Consider the following 8,532-nt stretch of genomic DNA (forward strand, 5'->3'; position numbering starts at 1 on the left):
AAACGATTAAGAAGTTGTGTATCGGATCTCATGTTTCTAAGTAATACATTTATACACATTTATATTCCGCTGTGCTATCTGTTCAATTGTTTTAGAACCTCAGATTCGAACATGACTTAGTAAATGAAAGACTTAAAATGAATCAAACAAGCAAAAGATTGATTATATAGCAAACTGGTCCAGTTTCGTCGAGAGGCCGGATTCGGGTGTTACACGTAACCCGGCTTCCAGTTCATCCCGAATCGGCAGTTCTGCTTTCCAAAATTGGCCCACTTGGAGCTCTCGATTCCGTGGGATGGCTCAACAAAGCAGCCACCCCGTCCTACCTATTTAAATTTTGAGAATAGGTCGAGGACATTGCATCCCGATGCCTCTAATCATTGGCTTTACCGCCTGATTGGGGCTGCATTCCCAAACAACCTGACTCGTAGACAGCGCCTCGTGGTGCGACAGGGTCCGGGCACGACAAGGCTCTCACTCTCTCTGGTGCCCCTTTCCAGGGAACTTGGGCCTGGTCCGTCGCTGAGGACGCTTCTTGTTGGGGTCAAAATCGGTCACGACAGAATCAATGTCTGAAAGTCCGTAAAAATCAGCATAAACGTTTTTACGAAAAGTAATCTTCGTAAAGATATCTTTACGAAGAGCCTTGCAATAAAATATCGTCCAAATCTCAATCGAACCACTAAATACCGATTGTCTGAAGGCAACAGACATGTATCCAAATCGGCCGCGGACAAGCTCGAGTATGGAAATCAGACCGCGGACAAGTCAAGCTCGATCGATACACGGCGACCAAGCATGCACACAGCTCGGTCGCTACGTAGCGACCGAGCGTCCATCTCGCTCAGTCGCTACGTAGCGACCGAGCCCAAGCCAAGCTCGGTCGCTATGTAGCAACCGAGCCCGAGACAAGCTCGGTCGCTACGTAGCGACTGAGCGTCCATCTCGCTTGGTTGCTACGTAGCGACCGAGCCCGAGCCAAGCTCGGTCGCTACGTAGCGACCGAGCCTCCGTCTCGCTCGGTCGCTACGTAGCGACCTAGCCCGAGCCAAGCTCGGTCGCTATGTAGCGACCGAGCATCCATCTCGCTCGGTCGCTACGTAGCGTCCGAGCCCGAGCCAAGCTCGGTCGCTACGTAGCGACCGGGCTCGAGCCAAAATTCGGTCGCTGCGTAGCGACCAAGCTCTTCCGAACATCGGTACGACACCAGTCCATGCATTCTCGTCAAACCTTCAAATGCTATCTCCCGAAGACCGTAGCGAGCTCAGTCTATGTTTTCCGCTATTCTAAATCATCAATCAAACTTCGCGGATTAGAAACTGCGGAAAGTTCTTTCTTTGTCGAAAGAAATCGTAGTAAACGCTTCGAGTTGGAAGACGGCCCAAAGGGACCTAAAACACGACTCGAGGCCCATCCTTCGATTTCTTAACCAAAAGCCCGTAAACCACAGCACGGTTTACGCTTGGTCCACAAGGAAGGATAAATGTCAAGTTTCCACGGATAAATACGGAAGTTTTGAAGATAATTGTGAAAATCGGGAAAAATGGAATATCTCCATTTTTATGCTATGACGGCTTAAGGGCAGAAGAGTAAAAGCGTAAACCGACCTTGGAGCTAGTATATAAGGAGTTCTAGGCGAGGAGCATGAGGCAGAGCTTTTTAGATTCGGAATTCTCTGCACTTAGAAACTTTAGGCTTTATTCTCGACAAGTTCGGTTTCTATGACTGGCACTCAATTACTAGACGAACTCGCCCAGGCAGTTCGATCTCTTGTCCAGCTCTATCAATTGAACTACGTTCGGCTTGATCCTCGAAAGGGATACGTAGGAAGCCTTTAACAAGGTTCAGTCCGAAACCAATCAAAAACCTTTTACGTATCTTTTTCGTCTTTTATTATCGAGCTGCGAGTCCACTAGGTTTGAGCTTTTAGGACGCTAGAACTAAGTAACTCGCTGACAGCCTTTGCGGCCAAAGCTTTCATGATCTCTTGTAATGATCGCAACGCTCTTACGCGGACTCGAAATAAGATCTACTGTTTTCTCTAAACTCGTTTGTTATCTTTTCATGATTTCCGCATATATTCGGTCACTTGTCGTTGGCTCTCGCAGAGATCCGGGACCTCTGGGAAATTATGGTTTTCCTAGTTTCCTTATTTAAACGGAAATCGACAGTGCAAATTTCGGTTCCCACAGTTTGGCGCTAGAAGGAGGGGGTGGTTACGGATTACTCTTACTCATGGCCACAAAACGCTTGATCGAAACTATGTCTGGATATATGAAAGACAAACTCGCAGCACTGACTGCTCCTATGCTCAACAAAATTGAAAGCCTTACTGCGACCTTCCGCCACAGGAAGAGCACTAAAACAAGCTCGTGATTTCTCTTTCTAAACGTAAAGGGAAACGATAAATCTTATCAAACCCCGTAAGTTTGGATCATTACCGAACAAAAGAAATCTCGATGCGTAAGGGTTTTACCAAAACACATTTTCCGTTGACATTTCGGAAGGATAATACTTGTTCTCCCAAAAACCGCTGAAACGTTAATCGCGGAAAAAGAAAACACAACAAAACGATTACCTAGCTCGGTCGCTACGTACCGACTGAGCACGCACAGGTTGCTCGGTCGCTACGTAGCGACCGAGCACGCACACTAACCGAGTTCAAGCCAACTCTCCACTCGCTATGTAGCGACCGGTAAGGCCTCAGAAAGGTCCTCCTTTGGGTTCTCTTGTGAATCCTCATCGCCACGCTTTTCGTTTCGTCTCAATCGGAGTTTCCGTTGAGATTTTACGACGAAAACAAGTAGGACTCTTCTTGGCTTGCTTCAACTCACTACGTAGCGACCTGTCAGGCCGTCAGTCGCTACGTAGCGACCTGTAAGCCCTCAGAAAGGTCCTTCTTTGGGTTTTCTTGTGAATCCTCATCGCCACGCTTTTCGTTTCGTCTCAATCGGAGTTTCCGTTGAGATTTTACGACGGAAACAAGTAGGACTCTTCCTGGCTTGCTTCCACTCGCTACGTAACAACCTGTCAGGCCGTCAGTCGCTACATAGCGACCTGTAAGGCCTCAGAAAGGTCCTCCTTTGGATTCTCTTTTGAATCCTCAACGAAACGCTTTTCGTTTCGTCTCAATCGGAGTTTCCGTTGAGATTTTACGACGAAATCAAGTAGGACTCTTCTTGGCCTGCTTCCACTCGCTACGTAGCGACCTGTCAGGCCGTCAGTCGCTACGTAGCGACCTGTAAGGCCTCAGAAAGGTCCTTCTTTGGGTTCTCTTTTGAATCCTCATCGAAACGCTTTTCGTTTCGTCTCAATCAGAGTTTCCGTTGAGATTTTACGACGAAAACAAGTAAGACTCTTCTTGGCCTGCTTCCACTCGCTACGTAGCGACCTGTCAGGCCGTCAGTCGCTACGTAGCGACCTGTAAGGCCTCAGAAAGGTCCTCCTTTGGGTTTTCTTTTGAATCCTCATCGAAACGCTTTTCGTTTCGTCTCAATCGGAGTTTCCGTTGAGATTTTACGACGAAAACAAGTAGGACTCTTCCTGGCTTGCTTCCACTCACTACGTAGCGACCTGTCAGACCCCCAGCTCGCTACATTGCGATATTTCAGGCTTCAAAAAGCTCCTCCTCTGTGTTCTCTTTTGAACCCCGATCGAAACACTTTTCGTTTCGTCTCAATCGGAGTTTCCGTCGAGATTTTACGACAAAAACAAATAGGACTCTTCCTGGCTTGCTTCCACTCACTACGTAGCGACCTGTCAGACCCCCAGCTCGCTACATTGCGATATTTCAGGCTTCAAAAAGCTCCTCCTCTGTGTTCTCTTTTGAACCCCGATCGAAACACTTTTCGTTTCGTCTCAATCGGAGTTTCCGTCGAGATTTTACGACAAAAACAAATAAGATTCGTCTAAACTCCTCCGCTTGCTCCTACTCGCCCTTACCTTCAGCTTTGTATTCTCCTTCAAATCTCGATCGAAACGTCTCTTGTTTGTATCGGAGTTACCATTGAAACTTTACGATAAAAAAACCGCAAAGACTTGTTTTCTCGCATGAATTCAGATTAATCGTATAAAACGGCAACGGTTAACTTAACATCTTAGCCGCCTTAACTATACGATTATGTTGAACCTTTTTACAAAAAAATTGACATCTTATCTAAGGAGAAGATAACAGTCAAGTTCGAAAGATAAATGTCAAGTTTCAAAGGATAAACACGAATATCAGAAATGGCGAACATACACGAGAAGAGGAAAGGGATTTGAGCAAGCAAAACTGAGAAGAGACAAAACTGCATCTTCGAGAGAACTAAGGTATTTCCGACTTGAAATTTTTTGAAATCAGACTTGGAATTTTTGTAGGAAACTACTTTGAGGCTGCCATAGAAATTTAGGGAATGTAAAACCTAGGCGGATAGTCTAGCGAACTAAGTTTTAAAGCGATGATCCTGTCTCGATATATTGTTCCATAACTGTTCATCCAGATCTTGCAAACCGATCTAAACTCTCCGAAAGTCGAGAAACGATCGCATCGCATATCAAGCTCGCTTCCTAAAGAGAGAAAAAGTTAGAGACATGAACGTCATCTTAAAACCGATTCGTTTCTGGCAATTTTCTCGGAACCGACATATCCCAAGTCGTCAACGTGGAAACAACCAAATCACAGTCCAAGCGTCGTCTATAAATCGTCCTGAATTATCGATCATACCAAACATCAGAAGAGGAAAAGTACACAACCCTTCAAAGTATCGGTTCAACCGTTTTCTTTCCTAAAAAAAAAAAGGGGGAGTAGGTACCTACTATACTCGTATACTCCCAAGCTTCAAAAACTTCTGCAAATCGTCAAGAATAGGCAAACGACAATCTTAATATTCGTCTAAACGCTAGCAACATATCCAGACGATCACGAACATAATCTCAAAAACTATACATCATTTCTTGTCGCAATCATGCGTACAGAAAACTTGTACCAATATCAAACTGAAACTCGACGATTAGCCAAAGTATTGAAGCCTTTTCCGGCTTCAAAAAGTCAGTTTCATTTTAAAAAATTTTACGAGAAATCTTCAATCACCAAAGCATTTCTTTCAGTTTCCGTTGTACCAAATAAGTCACGGAAAAGCATCGAAAACATTTGCGACGAAGAAAACTCGAGAATAGATGTAGGATCGTGCACACTAAAAGGAGCACTTTCCTCCCGATGGTTAGCTAGATCCAACTCTTGTTGACCAATTCGTTCAAGAAATGAATGTGTCATGAGAATCCTATCGAAAAACCTATGAAAAACGTTCTGCGACTAGATCGTATTGAAATAAACTTCGGTAACACTCCATGAGTAACTCCAAGCAACTTTCACCTAAGATCAAAATCACGGCGGGAACATTTCCCGTAAAACCCGCAGAAACAATGCTACTTTGACATATGTATACATATCACTGATTTACGACCTTCGTAAAATCGGTTATATGATATGATGAATTATCGTATAGCCCACAGTCGGAAATCATATGATAAATTCTTCGTAACGAAACTAAGTCCTAACAACCAAACGGTTAACAGAAAATCTAAACTTTTCAAAAATTGACCAAGTTCAATACGCTCCACAATTCACTTTAAGCCCGCAACGTTTTAACCATAATACGCGGCATGTAAGGAAAAATTCGTAACAAAGCTTCTAGAGCTATACGAAACATCCTAAAAAATGCACGAAATACATCTTGGAAGGCCAACTCTTCACAAAGAACCATGAAGGAAAACGCTTGTTCCCATGGAAAAATTTACACGACACCTCAGTCATAATTCCTCGATCGCAAATAAAACTATTAGCATCCGAACAGGAACAACAATTTTTGGCTGCAAACATTCATAGTCAAACCAGAATGTTTCTCCCAAACACCGGGCTAATACTAAACCCTCTCAACATTGCGAAATATCTTCAAAGCCCGCGAACATTTCAAGCACGAAACGTGGCATACGAAAGAATACGCTAGAAGCTCATGGTTCTAAAGAGCTGGGGGCTAACTGTTGGGTCAAAATCGGTCACGACGGAATCAATGTCTGAAAGTCCGTAAAAATCAGCATAAACGTTTTTACGAAAAGTAATCTTCGTAAAGATATCTTTACGAAGAGCCTTGCAGTAAAATCTCGTCCAAATCTCAATCGAACCACTAAATACCGATTGTCCGAAGGCAACAAACATGTATCCAAATCGGCCGCGGACAAGCTCGAGTATGGAAATCAGACCGCGGACAAGCCAAGCTCGATCGATACACGGCGACCAAGCATGCACACAGCTCGGTCGCTACGTAGCGACCGAGCTCGAGCAGCTCGGTCGCTACGTAGCGACCGAGCCGTCCGTCTCGCTCGGTCGCTACGTAGCAACCGAGAGTCCGTCTCGCTCGGTTGCTACGTAGCGACCGAGCCAAGCCAAGCTCGGTCGCTAAACGTAGCGACCGAGGTTCCCATCTCGCTCGGTTGCTACAGCATAGCGACCGAGCCCGAGCCAAGCTCGGTCGCTACGTAGCGACCGAGCGTCCATCTCGCTCGGTTGCTACGTAGCGTCTGAGCCCGAGCCATCGCTCGGTCGATACGTAGCGACCGGGCTCGAGCCAAAATTCGGTCGCTGCGTAGCGACCAAGCTCTTCCAAACATCGGTACGACACCAGTCCCATGCATTCCGCGTCAAACCTTCAAATGCATTCTCCCGAAGACCGTAGCGAGCTCAGTCGATTTTTCCGCTATTCTAAATCATCGATCAAACTCACGGATTAGAAACCAAGGAAAAGTTCTTTCTTTGTCGAAGAAATCGTAGTAAACGCTTCGAGTTGGAAGACGGCCCAAAGGGACCAGGAAGGATAAATGTCAAGTTTCCACGGATAAAAATACGAAGTTTTGAAGATAATTGTGAAATCGGAAAAATGGAATATCTCCATTTTTATGCTATGACGGCTTAAGGGCAGAAGAGTAAAAGCGTAAACCGACCTTGGAGCTAGTATATAAGGAGCATGAGGCAGAGCTTTTTAGATTCGGAATTCTCTGCACTTAGAAACTTTAGGCTTTATTCTCGACAAGTTCGGTTTCTATGACTGGCACTCAATTACTAGACGAACTCGCCCAGGCAGTTCGATCTCTTGTCCAGCTCTATCAATTGAACTACGTTCGGCTTGATCCTCGAAAGGGGTACGTAGGCAGCCTTTAACAAGGTTCAGTCCGAAACCAATCAAAAACCTTTTACGTATCTTTTTTCACTTTTGTTATCGAGCTGCGACTCAACTAGGTTTGAGCTTTTAGGCCGCTAGAACTAAGTAACTCGCTGACAGCCTTTGCGGCCAAAGCTTTCATGATCTCTTGTAATGATCGCAACGCTCTTACGCGGACTCGAAATAAGATCTATTGTTTTCTCAAAACTCGTTTGTTATCTTTTCATGATTTCCGCATATATTCGGTCACTTGTCGTTGGCTCTCGCAGAGATCCGGGACCTCTGGGAAATTAGGGTTTTCATAGTTTCCTTATTTAAACGGAAATCGACAGTGCAAATTTCGGTTCCCACACTTCTCCAGACTACAATTCGAACACCAGACGTCCGATTTTTAAGCTTGCTTTTCCGGGTCGCTCGCCGTTACTAAGGGAATCCTTGTTTGTTTCTTTTCCTCCGCTTATTGATATGCTTAAACTCAGCGGGTGATCCCGCCTTACCTGGGGTCGCGTTGAGGACTTCGGGTCATCAATACCTTTTGGACCGGAACGTCTGACTATATGATGAGAATTGAATTCACCAGCGCATGTCAAGACGCTCCTGGCGTCGTTAGCTCAGATTTTGGCCAACCGAATGCGGTAACACACGGGAGATCAGCTTCCGTCCCATATCCTCAAGAGGATGGGGGGACGATGATTTTTGATACTCAGGCAGACGTGCCCTCGGCCAGAAGGCTTGGGGCGCAACTTGCGTTCAAAGACTCAATGGTTCACGGGATTCTACAATTCACACCAAGTATCGCATTTTGCTACGTTCTTCATCGATGCGAGAGCCGAGATATCCATTGCCGAGAGTCGTTTTAGACTTTACATTGTAGCACTGCTTCCGAACAAACACTGTCTCCGGGTTGGCGAAAGCAGGCTGTTTAGTTGCATTTTCCTTGACACTTTTCGTGCTGGGGTTTGGTGATATCCGGAAATTATGCGTACGATCCAACCAAAACTGAAGTTTTGGGCATGGATGAACGCATAACCACGGAATCGGTAGCACAATAAGAAATCGGGCTACCAGAGTGATGTTTCATCGTTCTCAGGTCGTTCTGTTTCCAGGGTACGACAATGATCCTTCTGCAGGTTCACCTACGGAAACCTTGTTACGACATCTCCTTCCTCTAAATGATAAGGTTTAGTGGACTTCTCGCGACGTCGCAGGCGGCGAACCACCCACGTCGCCGTGATCCGAACACTTCACCGGATCATTCAATCGGTAGGAGCGATGGGCGGTGTGTACAACGGGCAGGGACATAGTCAACACGAGCTGATGACTAGCGCTTACTAGG

At 45.6% G+C, this 8,532-nt stretch overlaps 1 non-coding gene across 1 annotated transcript; it reads right to left on the reverse strand.

The window, feature by feature from the left end:
- Positions 1-7,893: 7,893 nt before the first annotated feature.
- LOC117130362 lies at positions 7,894-8,049 on the reverse strand. The gene has a single exon (XR_004453788.1). It is a non-coding gene; the product is annotated as a 5.8S ribosomal RNA (ribosomal RNA).
- Between the last annotated feature and the right edge of the window lie 483 nt (positions 8,050-8,532).

This window comes from Brassica rapa, unplaced genomic scaffold (assembly GCF_000309985.2).
Source record: "Brassica rapa cultivar Chiifu-401-42 unplaced genomic scaffold, CAAS_Brap_v3.01 Scaffold0403, whole genome shotgun sequence".
Lineage (NCBI taxonomy): Eukaryota > Viridiplantae > Streptophyta > Magnoliopsida > Brassicales > Brassicaceae > Brassica > Brassica rapa.